Source organism: Cyrtonyx montezumae, unplaced genomic scaffold, assembly GCF_038088225.1.
Source record: "Cyrtonyx montezumae isolate F1298 unplaced genomic scaffold, pur_monq_1.0 scaffold_27, whole genome shotgun sequence".
NCBI classification, from domain to species: Eukaryota; Metazoa; Chordata; class Aves; order Galliformes; family Odontophoridae; genus Cyrtonyx; species Cyrtonyx montezumae.
Genome location: NW_027072014.1, coordinates 800,084 through 816,894, shown reverse-complemented (window position 1 = coordinate 816,894; position 16,811 = coordinate 800,084).

The following is a 16,811-nucleotide window of genomic DNA, read 5'->3' as shown; positions in this document are numbered from 1 at the left end:
GGCTTGGGCAACTCCACAGTAGTATGTACTGCATAAAATGAAAAATACCTGTATGATTGTCATTACATTAAAATACTTATTCCAAGCAGAAAGCATTATTAGTGTTTATATGAGGAGGAACATCCCTACATCAGTGCTTTTTACGTGACCTGAGTTGTCAAGATGTTATAAAACACCAATGTCAGAAACGGTGTGGCACAATATAAAGCAGCCCAGGACTTTGGAGTATCACAGGACTGATTTCTAAATATTATATCAGGGTAGAAAGGGGGCAGGATTTTTATTAAAAAACAACAACAACAACAACAACAAAAAAGCAACTCCAGTAATTTACATCTAATTATCAAAATGTTATGATCCAAATAGGAATAAATGGCAAATTAATGCCAGAAGAGACTTCTATTATGTTCTCTCTGTTCAATAAGAAATAGAAAACTAACTTATGGTTCCTCTGTAAAGCATTTAAAGTATGTAATAGTAGTGTTTTGCCACTGAGATTCTTCTTTATTATATCCAATACCACTGAAAATACTGACATAAATCTTTTGTAATGTCTATCCAAGTGACTCAGCTAAGTATTCTAAAGCTCCTTAGGGCCTGGGGGGGGAGCCACCCTAAACAGCACATATAAATATAACTGCTCCATTGAGAACACTCCAGCCTTTAAGAGGAAGGAGCAACTGTTGTTTCATAGCCCTCCTCCACAGTGTAACAGGAGAAGAAAATACTCTGTGGTTCACTAGAAATACTAATGCGTATAGTGATACTTTCTCAAAAAAAAAAAAAAAAAAAAAAAGAAAATTACAAAAATTGCATTTTGAACTTTGAACTTAATGAATAAATAATGTGTAATGTGTTCATGATCTTGAATCAGAGCGGTCTTTAACATATTTGATATTTGACTTCACAATGTTTGGCATTTACAGTGAGACTGAAAATAAGTTTCTTAGTAACAAGTCCTTCACATTCAAAATGCATCCTTCACAGAGCTTGATCCTCAGTTTTTACTCAGAAGAGTAACTCCTTTTATATATAGCTAAGAAATATTCATAGGATTACAGCTAGAAGATCAGGCTCTTTTCCTGCCAGTCTTCCATCTAAATTTTCTTACATGGCAAAAGCAATGCCTCATTAGATTTTGACGTCAGTGAAGACAAGACATTTCCTTATCTAAGCACACTGAATTTTTAGTGGCATGGGAATTATTTTCTAACCTGAGTGGTGGAACCATAAGTTTTAGAAAATATATGTGATTCTCAATGAATTATTCAGTGATAGGAAACAGCAGATAAGTTTTTCTAAAGATAAGTTTAAGAAAACTTTTTTTCTTTCTTATCAATAGCTACCAGGTTGCATTAATTAATTACTACTAAAAGCTTCCATGATCTTTTAATGTCTTTTATTATGCCAGTATGTCTCTCTTTATTGAAAGAATTTATAATCATGTATGTATTCAGCTACTTTATTTTGTTTGGGGCACAGAGGTGATTATTTATTTAGTTATGGGACTTTTTTGACTAGCATTTTATTTAGGCCTAATCTGTCTTACATTTTAGCTAGTTTATACAAGGGCTGCTCTGAAAGTTGTACCTCCTATTTTATGGTGTTGGCTTTAAACTTCAGTGGCAGATATTGGTGAGACTGCAGTATAGGCTGAACCTTCCCACCAGTATCCTATTACACGTTTCTGCTGTATGACAGATGGCAGCAGAGGGGCAGTCTGACAGAGGGGCATCTGACACAGAAGTGCATATGAAGATAAAGGTGTGTCACTGAATTCCTCCTTGCTGGAAAAAAAACAAAAAGGCATCCACTGGCATTTGTTGACATGGGTATGGAGACCAGCCAGTGAATGTGAGCACAGTGAGATGGTGGATGGTACATTTCTGCACTGGTACCTGTGACAGAAGGTCATTTCCGCAGCTGCAGATTTTTTGAGTGTGGCATGCAGGCTCTTGTTAACTGCAGGTGAAGATGCATAGCTAATGCTGGTAACAGTTTAGAAAGATAGTGTTTTATAGCTTAGAATTTGCTCAATCAAATAATGTTATTTTGCCCTTTGTATCTGTTGTATTTACTATGGAAATAAATAGGAGATATTTCTTTCAGGGTTAACAATGTATTTTCTAAATATTTACATTTGATTAATCCTCAAAAAAAATTTTTTTTTCTTTGCTTTTATGGCAAAAAATAGGTCCTACATAAGTAAATTGTGTTAAAAGTTTTAACTTTCCTTACAGTAGTCCATTTCTCTATAATCCAGAGGAAACCTGTAAAAAGAAAATAAAAAAGAAGATGAAATGATGTTATAAAACTAATAAAAATAAATGGTGTGAAACCTATGTCTGTACTCAAAGTCTTCCATCCATACATTTCAGTGGTTTATGTGGGTATGTAAAGTTAGTAGATGAAGCCAGAGAGAAAAGGGAAAAGGAAGGGGGAGGGATGACTTTAGATGTAGAGATGGAAGTGTCCTTTTATTTACGATATGATTAATAAAAGGAGAGTACCACCTCAGTCCAGTGAGAATGTAGAGGGTGAACAGAAAGAAATAGAAGAGAAAGAAACAGACACACAGCTAATGTTTGCAAGAGTGCGTGTCTATGAGATCAATGGACATAATTTGATGGCTTCTTCAGTATCTCTAGTTGCCCATACCCAGAATACTATCCTTTGATTACCCTCAGTTCGCTAATTTTAAACACACCTTATATCAGCAGGCACCCAAGGACAAATACTCTCAAAAGGAATGCTGGAGCTTTGACAGAAGTAAAAGTAGGAGAAAACATAGTTTGTTTAAATAAAAGAGCACCGAATGATAATGATGGAATGCCTAAAAGAAAAATGTACTGGTAGTAACTTGTCTCATCTAAACTAATAATGAGCTTGTTTCTCTGTAATTTGATTTCATAACTGATGACAACTTTCAATAATCACAACCCAGGATAGCTTGCCAATCTAAAGCACTTTATAAAATTATAGTTTTTGCTTGTTTGTTCTTATATGTATTTTTTTCTCACACATGCAACAAAGTCCTTTGGAATGACTGAACCTAATGAAGAACAATCAGCCAACATCTAGTATAGACAGTATCAAGATGAATGGCCTAGAGGCACCCATATTTACCAGAAGTATTATCCTGCCTTTCACAAGGACTGTAAGGATCTAAGCAAAAGCCTTACCATCTTTAGATAAGTGATACAGAGCTGACATGGAAACAGCATTAGTGCCAGCAATGCCATCCTTTTTGTAGCTCAGAACAATGTTTTTGATATTTTTTATTCTTTAGACTTGAAAGAGGGACATCAAAAAGAAGAAAGAAAAAAAAATACAAAGAAACTCATGTTTAATCAATTTTCCTGCATAAATAATTTCATCTTTTCCTTGTTTTAAAAATTATTTCTTAAAGCAACTTAAAAATATGAAGATCCACACCATATTATGAACAATGTTTAGTTAATGAATAACTGTGTTCTATTCTGCTGTATGTTCAGGAAATAATGGTCAAAATTGTTAAATATTTGTTTATACTTAGCTGTTTAGCATCTGGTCTGCTTACAGTTTGTCAAGACATAACAAAGAAACTCACAAACCATTAACTGGAAATACTTCAATCATACATATAAAACAGTTGGACAGAGAAAAATATATAGATACTACTGTCTGGATCTGTCAGGTTTTCTTCTGCAAAAATAGAAGTATCTCAAAGAGTATAGACAACTTTATACAAATAAGCTCTCTTCATATTTCAAAATATAGTTCTGATCAGTAATATTTCTGTGCTATCAATAACAAAATGTTCAGGAGTTTCATCTTGAATTCAACCCAATGTTAAGCATATTTCTAAGGAGACACTGAGGATTCGCCTTATTTAATGTCTCATTAAATTGAAAGAGATGTCCTTCTATAATTTTATGTTAAATATCTATGTGAAGGCAATTCTCCATTTTACTGCTGCTTCTGAGGGTCTCACATGTATCCATTACACTGCAAGGATCTTTGCCTATTGAAGAATCAATATTGTTACCATTTATGAAAAAGAATAGAGGTACATAGGATGCATTTATGTTCTCTGGAACAGTGTGATTTGAGAACATACTACAGCACCCTGGTTATGTGACCTTTACTTTTCACTTACGCACTCTGCAGCAGAAATTTCTGTCACAGCATCCCTCAGTGACTGCAATGTGACAAACAGTCCTTGTGTGGAGGCTGATTGTCCTATCTGCTCACTGTGTTTCAGTGATGCCCCTGGGGAGTCCTGTGGAGTTCATTACATTTGACTGCACATCAGGAGGCCGTGTGCTGGCCTCTGTTGCTCAAGAGGAGTAGGGCTTGGAGCATTGCTTCTTTCTGCATCCATGGGTTAATCCAGGTGGGTCCTTGACTGCACTGCGGGGCACACTCTAGCAGTATTAATCGCCCATGTGTCTGATGAGCCATAAAACATCTCACAAACGTACAGAATTCTAGTGTCGGTCTGTAGCTTTTTTCCTAAACATTGAACCAACTTGTCTTCTACTATTAGAGTTATCTCCTTTTGAACTACCTGTACAAGTGACATAGCCTCATGATAACAACTAAATTAAAAATCAGTGTTCAGACTACTTTACGTGTAGCATCTCCAGATCTGAAGAGTCAGAGGATAATTCACATGTAGTTGCACAAAAAAAAAAAAAAAAAAAAAAAATTAGTGTGCTTTGTTTGTCAGGTTTGAGGAAGTAGCAGTTTCTTAATCTGCACAATGGGTGAGTGTCACAACTTATGGTGGGCAGAAGAAAGAGGCAGAGGAACCAGATATGAACAGTCTACTCTTAACACAGTGAGAACATTTCCAGGTTAAGAGCCTCTGAATCCATTCTGAATTTGGTTTAGAAAGTTATGGCAATAGAATTCAAGCTTTTAAAAGGTGAGAAAAGAAGTGGAGGTACTTGCATTAAAATGTTTACCGGTATGTATAAAATTTTATTTAAATATGTGAATTATGTGACTACCAGTTAAGTTGTTATCTGGAACTGCTCTGAGGTCCTTGAAAATGGATCTGCATGTAAGTTAGCAATGAAGGAAATCAAATGATCTTAACCTGGGAAAATAACTGAGATAGACTGTGAATGAAAGTTAAGATCCCAAGATTCCGTCTTCCATGGAACATCAAGAAAGGGAGATTCCTGCCTTAAAATAAAAATAAACATAGTCTACCTTTCTGACCTAATGAAAGAAAATATAATTAACTTATTAGCACTACTTGAATGATTTATATTTAAGAATATATATATTTATGATATAACTGGGAGAAAATCCACTAATTTTTTTCCTCATGTTGGTTTTAAGTCAGAACCATGCTTAAGCAGCTGCAAGGGAATGCATAAGGGTCCTGCAAATAGAAATTCCTTAATTATCCATCTTCCAAAAACTTGCAATACAGTAACTTGTGTGCCTCGGCATTTTGAGTATTTCAGGTATTATGGGAATCTGCTACATATTGTAACAATTCCCAAAACATAATATTAGATATATTCCAAAGGTTTTGCAGGCTAGATGGAGATCTCAGGTCATATCTAGGCACTTCACAGCTACTTATTCTCTTCCAGTTCAGGCTGATTTTAACATACCTAACAGCTAAATGAAAGCCACTATATTTCTAAACAACTAGATTCTCCAAATAATTTTGATAAGAACTATGCAGTAAGAACAAAGTACATGGTACGTGATTCTTCATGCTTCTGTTAGGAATGATTGGCATTTCTTACATATTTTCACTGAAGGGTAGAATAACCAGAGAAAACAAGGGACAGTTAGGTCTTATCTCTGCTGCAGGAGCCAGTAATGTGAATTTTCTCTTTTGGTACAAGACAAGAAAATCTAAAGACAGTCAGTGTTCATTGCCCTTTGGTAACAAATACAATGTACACTTTTATAAAATAGAAATCTGTAATAAAAATGAAGCAAGACACTTTTTAATAAACATCAGAAAGTATTTTAAGACTAGCTGCTGCTGCATCAAGAAGGGAAGAATATCCCACTGTTTTCCAACAGCAGATTACCAGCCATAATGGTTTTTGTTGTTTGAATTGTTATTCTAAACAGAACCCAGGAGGAAAAGATATTCCAGTTGGTAAGCAGAAGTAGAAATGGATAAAAATGGAAGTACAAGAGGAAAATAATGGTGCTAAGTTATGCTTTTTCTTTTTTTTTAATTTTTTTTAATATAAACCACCAGAAACTTACAAGAATTACCACTTGAGCTGTAGTCAAGTATTTTTGAGGTGATCCTTAAAAATTGTTGAATCAGTAATTAGGTTTTGTTGAGTTGGTGATGTTCCTGCTGAAGAATTGTTATATTGTTGTAGGTGGTTTGGGTAGGATCTTTTTCTAAGTTTTGTTGAAGAGAGAGTGCTTTCAAACACAAATAATTATCATTCAGAGACTTGGGAACCAATTTTATCAAGTTCTAACTTCAGAAAGTCTTATGTTTGATGCTCAAAGTTTTAACTTGTGATCAATCTATCACATGATGCCCCTCCCTCTTCTAAATAATTTATTTATAATGATTTTCTTTCTTAGTCTTCTTTTCCTATAAATTTAATTCTGTTGGTGATTGATTAATGGAAAAATGAAAGATGACTATACAAAATCAAGGAGAAATGCGATTTAGTTTCCACTGTTTTTGCAAGTGCTGATAAAGTATTTAGGTATTAAAGGAAAGATGGCACAACAGTTCATAATGATATATGGTTATATATCAGATCATAGATCATGGAATCATAGAACCATAGAATGGTTTGGGTTGGAAGAGACCTTAAAGATCATTGGATTCCAACCTCTCTGCTCATTAGCAGGAGAACCTTTCACGAGATGATGTTTCACAAAGCCAAATCCAACCTGGTCTTGAAAACTTTAATGGATGAAGCATTCACAGCTTTTCTGGGCAGCCTATGAGCTAAGAATTTCTTCCTGACATCTTATCTTAATCTCTCCTCTTTTAGTTTAAAATCTCTACGGCTTATTCTGTCATTATACATTCTTATAAAGAGTCCCTTCCTTTCCTTACTGAAGGCCCATTTGAACTACTGGAAGGCCACAGTAAGATCTCCCTGGAACTTTCTCTTCTCCAGACTGAACAAGACCAGATTCCTCAGCCTTTCTTTGTAGGAGGGGCTCTCTGCCCTTCAGTTCCACTTCATGGTCTCCTCTGGATTCATTCCAATAACTCTGTGTCTTACTTGTGCTGAAGGTCCCAGGACTGGACAAAGTACTCCAGATGGGGCCTCACAAAGGCCACCTTCCTCACCCTGATGTTCAACTCTCTTTTGATGCTGCCCAGGATGCAGACGGCATTCTGAGCTGCTAGCACACACTTCTGGCTTGTGTCAAGTTTTTTTTTCCCCTAGGACCTTCTCAACAGGGTTACTCTCTTCTCCCAGTAAGATCTTCTCCCAGCCTGCACACATATCTGGAACTGCACTGACACAAGCACTACACCTTGCACTTGGCCTTGTTGAACCTGTTTTAGTTCATGTGGGCCCACTTCTCAAGCCCATCTAGATCCATCTGGGTGGCATCCCTTCCTTCTCTTGTATTAAGTGCACCGCTCAGATTGGTGTTGTCTGCAAACTTGCTGAAGGTACACTAAGTACCACTGTCTATGTAATTGATAAAGATGTTGAAGAGTACCAGTTCCAAGATGAACCCCGGGGGATCACTGGCTTCCACCTGGGCACATAGCTGCTGACCATAAAATTCTGGTTGTAAATATCCAACCAGTTCCTTATCCACTGGTAGTCCATCCTTCAAACTCATCTCTCTCAAATTTAGGAGAATGTTGAAGTGTCTTTATTTCTTAATTTGTTAAACATGTCATTGCTGGCATAGAGCTAATTTTGTTCATATGATGACATATTTTGGATTTGTTCTGAAAGAAGTGTTGTTAGCACAATGATGTTTTAGGTTTTGCTTATGCAGAACGAAGGATCTTTCAGCTTCTTGTGAAGCCAACCTGCCAGTGTGCAGTTAGGGTGCAAATTAAGTTGGAAGGAAACAGAACCAGGACAGCTGACCTCAAATGGCTAAAAGAATATTCTCAGCAATAAAAGAGGGAGAAAAAATGGAGGAAGGGAATGAAATTGGGTGTGGTGAAAATGGTTTTCCAAAGTAACCAACCAACCAAAAAACAAACAAAAACATTAGGCATGATGAACCCTGCTTTCCTGGGAGTGGCTGAACATCTGCCTGCTGATGGAAAGAAAGGAATGAATGAACTTGTTTTGGTTTACTTGCAAGTGCAGCTTTTGAACAATCTTTACCTCAGATTAAGATTTTTCACAGTTTTTTCTGTCCAGTTCTCTCCTCAGTCCCACTGTGGGAAGTGAGCAACCAGCTGGGTGGCTCTGAGCTGCCTGCTGACATTAACTGTATTCCCCACATTGCCTAGTGGAAACAAACCATTCTTTTTCCAATAAGTTTACTACTTTAGTTTTTAGTATGATTTACTGCTATGTTTTAATACCACGTGTTTTGATCGTTTGTGTGTGAATTAAGAGACCACAAGATACGGCCATGTAGGAATAAGGCTGTCAATCAGTTAGTCAGTCAGTCAATCAGGATACCTTTCAAAGAACAGCACCGAGATAAAAGGTTGTCAAATCATGGGTGTTAGTAAATATAAACTCTCTAAAGAGTACTTTTTGCCTTAGTGAAAGACTGTAGGGAAGACAGACCTCCTGAGTAACTAAAATAGATTATATTATTTTCAGAAATTCAGGTTTTAGTTCTCCACTATTCCAGCCAACTTCCACAGTGCTCAATGAAAAATAATCACCTGTGTTTAAATCTCAGAAGGAAATTTGGTATTTTCTTACCCAAATATCCAGCTCTTGTTTTCGATCTGGTTTTTTGCAATAGCCCACATCTGTTTCTTACACACCACCGTGAAGCCAATTTAAAATTTCACTACTGGGAAAAAGCATTAAAGATACTGTAAATATCATTGCAGTAAACAAAAAAAAAACAAACAAATATTCTTTTCTTAGTCATTGTGTACTAGGAGACCATAAATATGTCAAAGATATCAAAGATGGGAGGATTTTTTTTTTGGTCAGAGATCAAACGAACAAAATTAATTGCTACTGCGTATGATAGAATATCCTTTGAAAAGCATTTGTTCATAACCTTTGTGATGAATGTCCATATGACTTCAACTCACTAAATAGTGCTGCTGTTAAGTGAACTCTCTTCTTGGTATATTTACTTGTACTGTACATTAAGTATATTTGTCTTAAATAATACAAAGTGTTACAAATGCACTATAAATCCCACTGCTCCTTATACTGACATTTTTGGCATAATAATGATTGATGTAAATGAAATTCTTTATGAACTATGGTCCTGTGTTCTTATTTCTGAAGTTTCAGATATTGAAAATTAACATGATTAGCACAGTTAAAAGAAGCTGCAGGAACTGTTCCTTGGTTCATAACAAAGTGGTTTGTATACGGCTTCCTGGAGCTGCCCTTTTTCCTTCTTATAAGAGCAGAGCAACACTGAATCAAACCAAGACATGTATAAGGAAAAAGCATCTTAAAATTATGAGCACAATGGGCAACTTCTTAAAGTGGAAGAGGAATGGTGGACATCAGAACAGAGCTGCAAACTGAATACAGAAAGTGTTTAAATACTGAATATGACAGATAGAATACTGACTGTGGACTCCAGTAAACACTAATCCTCTGTACTGTTCAAAATATCTATTGTTCTTATTACAGCTGATATCACCAACTTTATCCAACTTTATGCATGATAGTTTCAGTTTATAAAATTGCTAGTTAAGTGTATATTTATTGCAAATGATCCAAGCATTAATGTTAATGTGTTAATGGATAATACCTACTTGAAAATCACAGTAAAGAGAAATATTTGTTTTGCCTTCTTTTACAATCAGAAAGTAGATTAAAAAAATGTATTAAATTTTCAAAACATATGTATTAAAACATAATTTAAAACAAAATTCCTCTTAAAGCAACCCAGCTAATTAGGTCATATTTCCTACATGTTTTGCAGGCTCTTTGTGTTTGTTTTATCAAAATCTACTGCTGTGGCTGCTTGACACTCCAACCATGGTAATCTCTGTTCTGCTATATAAAGCCACACCGTGGTACCCTCAGGTTATCCCCACCTAATAATTTATTAATATTTCTCCTCCACACCACGGTATTTCAGTCTCTTTCAAATCAGTTTATCTCCTTCCTTTCATTTTCTCAGTCTTTGATGATATTTCTTGTTATTTTATCTGGTTCTCCAATTAAAAATAACTTCTGATCTTTTTTCTGTTTCCCATTCTAATTGGAATTCTCCATACATACATATATGCATGCGCATATATATATGTACACCTTTTTTTTGTTTTCATGGAATAAAATCCTCCTCACCCCTGTACACTGATTAATCTTCCTCTTTCCAGCAATGTGAGCAAGAGCAGCTTAAATTATGAGTGTGCCTTTGCCATGGAGAGACAGAACTTACTTTATTTGGCAAGGAACGCTTCCAGTGTGTTGAGATATGCATCCATCTTTCAAACAGCTAGACTCTATTAAAAATAAATATTAAAAAAAAAGAGAAAAAGAAAAAAGACCTTGAGAAATACAGCATTTACTTTGAGATCTTGGTCTTCCAGAAGTTTCATTTCCAACAAGGAAAATAGGCTAAGAAATACGGCTCAGGGGAAAATCAAACGTTTTTCTTGAATGTAAGAATCAAATGTGGGGCAGAGAAGAAGCTGTGGAAAGAATAAAAACTATTTAACAGAGGAATTCAGCAGGAAAATAAGAAAAATTGAAAGAATAAGTCTTTGGGTGACAGGGATGACTGCTGGTAAAAGCTGGAACCATTAAGTTCCAGATCTTCTAATACTATTATTAATTTTTCCTTATCAAAGAAATGCTGTGTTTGCAATTCAAATCAAACATGGTAGATCTTGCGGATCATTTTGGTTTTGTTTTTATTTTTCCTTTATATATATATATATATATATTTCCAATAAGAGATCTAGATAACATGAACTGGGCAAATCTCACTTGTGCAGTTCACAGTACGGAAGTTCAGATCTGGGAGTCTGTACTGAACTGACTGGTCTGACTGGTTCATTGCATCTCAGTTTAAATAGTTTATTTTTCAAATTTGTGTCAAAGGAAAAACAACTTCTGCTGATCCAAATGATCAGGAGGGGAAAAAAAGACTCTGAAGGGCCGGGCCAGGTGGGCCACCATTGTTGATCTCTAGGGATTTTGGTAGCCAGAAGTGGGAGTGACTTGACTATAAGTTAGCAACACTTCACACTGAATTAGAACTCACTGTTCATCTGATACTATTCACTGTTCATCTGATACTAAAACTTTTCTACAAGTTTTAAGGTTTTGTTTGTTTGGTTTTTGTGTTTCAGCTATAAATATTCTTGTTTTAATTAGGAACTTGTAAAAGTGAATTTTAAACTTGCTGAGGCTGAAGAAATTGTTTTTTCAAGTGTGAATGAGACTTTCTTGCCTCTTTGTACAAATAGTTAAAAAGCTGGATTTTTATTTCATCAGTTTGTTAAAAATTAATGATCATTGTTTTTATAAAATGTATGTTTGTGTAGCACTACCATCTTCAACTTTTTTTCTTCTTTCTTCCCCTTAGAAAAGAGGAACTTTGAGATCTGATATCCTTCGTGGCTACTGTGCTCCAAATATTGGCTATTTGATGACTATTGGCTACTTGAACTGTAAGTCCAATAGAAATTGGACAGCATTATATCTTATACATGATTATACATTATATATTATATATATATTGTACATGATTTTCAAGACCTAACCCTATTTGCAAGGTACTGAAATATTTGTTGCTTATATTAAAAAATAATTTGACAAAAAATATATTTCCACATTAAAACCATCCGAATTTTAGAAATGAATTTTATATATTTAGTTCTAGAACCAGTGAACAGAAAAGAAAACCACCTTTCTAAATTCTAAAAATTCTAATTCCTTAGTACCACGTTTACAAATAAATACATATAGAAATATCCATTATGTGTAATAAAACCTTTCCGGATTGAGAAAAATGGAGGAACAAAAATGAAGATAGAAATCAGCATTTCAAGAGTTCTCAATTAAAAGACAATATGCTCAGTTACAAATATTAAACAGTTTTATATATATATATAATATATATATGTTTTTTGTTGTATTTTATTTTATTTTATTTTATTTTATTTTATTTTATTTTATTTTATTTTATTTTATGTCTCATGTGTAGTACTAGAAGCATTTAGTTACAATGCTTTATGGTTTTTGTTGAATGGACAATTCCCGCCAACCCAGTGATGCTGAAAACTTTTACACTGACTATAGTTAAACACCATTTTACTTCCTGAGTTTGTCTTTATTTTCACAAATTGATGTGTTTTTTTCAATTATGTAAATTGAATGCTAATAGGGGAAAACTGAAGTTCAGCAACTCCCTCTCCAGGGAGAGATGTCATGATTTTTATCCCAGAATAGAGAATATTGCTGGTGCTCTGGGACCTGCACCAGTGCCTCTTACTGAGACCCATGTCCAGCAGCGATTAATACTACAAATAGAAAAAAAATAATTGCATGGTAAGATCTTATTTTGCAATAGAATATTTCATTATTTACCTATTCTTTACCCCATCTACACTGTTTCTTGCCTTGTGTTTTCTGCTGCAATCTCTAGGTGTGAATCCTTCAGAGAATAGATGTTGCAGCACTTTGGCACAGCCTCTAATATGGTGTAGCTTCAACCTCTAGCCTCTTTGACTGGAAAACATATTTTGATTGTCAATAAAGACAAGATCAAACGAGACAAAATGAAGCTTTCTCAAAATTATCATGAGGATCAGAGTATACACTGAAAAAGAAGAGTACCCTGAGGAGCAGTGAAGAGTCAAGATATTTAATTGATGTACCAGAAAGCTGGATGAAGCAGCTGTATTCCCTGAATCAGAGCTAAGTATGAATCTCAGCATCTTGTCTCAGGCAAGAGTATCTTGTCTTCTTTAGATCAGCATGCCCTTTTCTAACTTGCATAAAGATGTTTTAGCAGTGACTGAAAAAAATAATAATTTTCTTCAGAAATTTAATAGAAACTAATATATCTCCTTCCTTCAACATTTTGTCATGGCAGAGGTTTATAGCAGCTTCTAACACACACCTCCCATCTCTAGATTTACTTCAAAATAAGAATTATAAATTTATTTAACATGACAAGGAAAAGATGTTCTATTTTGAGATGACTGTTAGTTCACTGCAGTGGCATAAAAGTATTTCCAAAATTTCTCACAATGTCAAAATCCAACCTAACCCGTTTACAAAACGTCATGTTGGGCTGCCAGCCAGAAAACAAAAACAAACAGTTTTTTCTAGTTGTCTTCTTGTTTCACACAAAATCAGTAACTGAAATCTGTGTGGACAGTGTTGATTTGAAATGCACTCCACTGTGATAGATCAGGTGTCAAAAGCCTGCTGGATCTAATAGTATTCTCTTATTAAGAAATTACAAGGTCTTTGGCTCAGTCTGCAGCAAAGTCTCTGAAATGCAGATGGCACAACTCTATTAAGTACTTCACTGTGATGTAATGGTTCCTCCCCTGGGTTCTGAAATACAGTGTGAATGAGCTACTAAAATTAACTGTGCAGTGTAAGTGCTGAAAGTAAGACAAAAGAATTTCTGAAATTATGTCCCAAGTCCCTCTCACCAAATATATGTGTTTTTAAATACTCATTTATTAGAATGAGCTGCTACAGAACATTTAGGGAACAACAGCTTCACACACCCACAGTGCTCTTTACAGTCTAAATAGTTAAAGTATATTCTTGCAAAGTTAAAAATATCTTTTGAAGGTGCCAGTAAGCACTATCACCACAGTCTTTTACCAGTGGGATAAATACCAGTGGGAAGGGAGGGAGATGAGCACTGAAAGGAAGGAGGTGTATGCTCACAGTTTTCTGAGATCCATTCAATTGGTTCATGGTCCACCAAGATCCCCAGGTCCCTTTCCCAACAGATCAGTTCCCAACCTATTCTGGTACCTAGGGTTGTTCTTGCCCAGATTCAGGAGTCTACACTTGCCCTTGTTATATTTCATCAATTTTCTCCCTGCCCAATTTTCCAGCCTGTCTGGGTCTTGCTGGATGGCAGCACATCCTTCTGGTGTGTCGGCTGCTCCTTGCAAGTTTGATATATTATATAAAATATACAGTATAAAATGGTGTAGGTGACAGAACATGGGGCAGGTAGCATTATGGACACAACTAGTATTCCATGTCCCCTCAGGAGCTGTGGGTTTCCCCAGTGCTTTAACACTCACTCAGCACTGCTGGCTGCTGGCTCTGGTCCCATCAGCAGTCCCATTTGGTCCCACATCCAGACACCCACTCTGTGCTGCTTGCTGCCAGTAACACCTTTTTGGATGTATCCTTGTCTTATTATTTCCTCTGTACTGCTGACGTTAAGCGACATTAGCGTTAAATTCACACCTTCCTATGCAGAAAGCAGATGAACCAGGTGGTGTTGGTGATGATGTGTCTGCTGAAGCAGTGAACAGACACATGTGCATTAGTGCTGTGCCTCTACACTTGTCTCACTGCATCTAAAATAACCGCTGTTCTCCATTGCCATAAATCTGAATTGCTGTCTTTTTTCTCTTCACAAGCGGGTAGGGAATAATTTAAGCTGAAATTAATTAGCATCAAGTTCCACAGCTCCAGTGGTGTGCAGAAGGGTAATAGAGAAAATGCAGGAATGCCTCATTTCAAGGGTTACTCTTGCACCTTAGCCTGTGCACCCATTTCCTCTTTTATGTTCTCACACACATTACACATTCATGTTATGGGTGACAAAGGATTCATTTTAAAACATACTCAGACATTTAGCCATCGCACAGGATTCTTAAATATGTCATCTGCATTCAGAGAAAACTTATTTATAAGATAAAAAGAAATTAAATCAAACCCAATTATGGTTATGATTTTGTTGCATGCTTTCTAGAATGAGCAAAAATAAATAAATAATAATAAAAAGGAAAACTAATGTTACAGAAGAGGGAGAGAAAAAAATATATACATATATATATTCCACTCTTACATTAAATTTGAGAGGTTCCCTGTGTTGCACAGCCCACTTTCTCCCTTTCCTGTGATGCAGCAGTACATGACACTTCTTTTGAACCAGAAAGTTTTGAGAGGAAGATCTTCCATGCTTTGTACAACAAAAAGTTACAGTGACTTAACTGGAAACCTTGCATGTTCAGAAGCAGGGGTTCAATCTGTGTTTCAGAAGAGATGAAAGAAATATTTCTTATTTAGAGGCAGGATAATTCCAGAAGCGTTGCAGTGGTGGTGATAGACAGATATATTATTTGTTCTTCTTTTCTCTGAGGCAAATATGTACCAATGACTTGCAAAATCAGAGTAGCCATTTACAGTGCTTGGTGTATGGCAAATCTCTGATGAATAAAGTACGTATTACTAGAAAACATTATAGAAAGATCTACTGCTCTACAGCAGTAACTTTTTATAGCCTTAATTATAATCAAGGTGGCAATACAATCTGTGTCTGTACATCCCCGGCTCTGATCTCTGATCTCTCACTTTAAGAAGGCTCAAATCTGGCCACTGCTTTGATAGAAGTCAGCAATAATGCTAATCTCCTAAACAAAGCTGGAACCTAAGATGCCTTAAAGACATCACAGAGTAATTCAAGGGTTATATTTATGTTTTTTCGGAGACTTCTAAAATTGACAAGAGGTTAGCATATGATAAACTCTTTGTCTCTTACCTCTTTACAGCTGCAGCACATGCAAGAGTCACTTGGTTTACCTTCCTTGTAACACATACTAGACTTTACATCACTGTTATTAAACCTTCAGTACCATTACATTTCTTATACTAAAAATATGCTCCTTTTGTGCATTTAACTTTGTTGTTGCTTTATTGAAGGCTTTTTATCCAAGGTGAGAATGGAAAATGAAATGGCTGCCTAGATTTCTAATGGCTATAATTTTTTGTTCTTTTGTGTGATGTGTTGCATGACTCCAAAGAGTGATTTTATGAGGTAGGATGGGAAATACTGTAGATATTTCCTGCAGTAAATAAATAAATAAAAAAGATAAGGATGAAAAATAAGGTAATTATGAAAGAAAGATGAGAGGGCCAACGGGAAGGTTAGTGACTATGCATTAGCTCTGACCCAGTGCCAAGGAAGCCAACAAAGTTGTATTTTCCATTTGTAAACTGATAGTTCATCTGCACCTCCACTAACCACCTCAAATCCTGAAGATGACAGAGCCCATGCTTAGGGGTGTCACACATTCAGGCAGCTCTACAGTTCCTACCTGCTAATCCTGTTAGTGACACACTCCTGGTAAACAGTGATGATTGTTTAGATGGCAAAAGTTAAATTAATTGGATGCAGCAGAGTTTGTGAACCTGAGTGATTAGTAAATGAATTGTCCTGAAGTGTGAAAACTAACTGGAAAATGAGAAGGGGTTTTTTAGTCCAACATTCATCTAAAGGATGGAAGAGAAAGGAAGCAAGGATGAATCAGGACTAACATTCAGCAGCTTATGAGCTCATTTTGGTAGTAATTTGCAGAAAATGAAGGGCACCCACGAGAGAAGGAGGAATCTTTCACTGCGTGTAAACACTGGGATACAAATAAATTTAAAAATTAATGTTTACATATAGTATATAAATATAAAAAATGCATTTAAAAAGATAAGAACATCAGATTGATCTGCAAGAGTCTTTGTCAG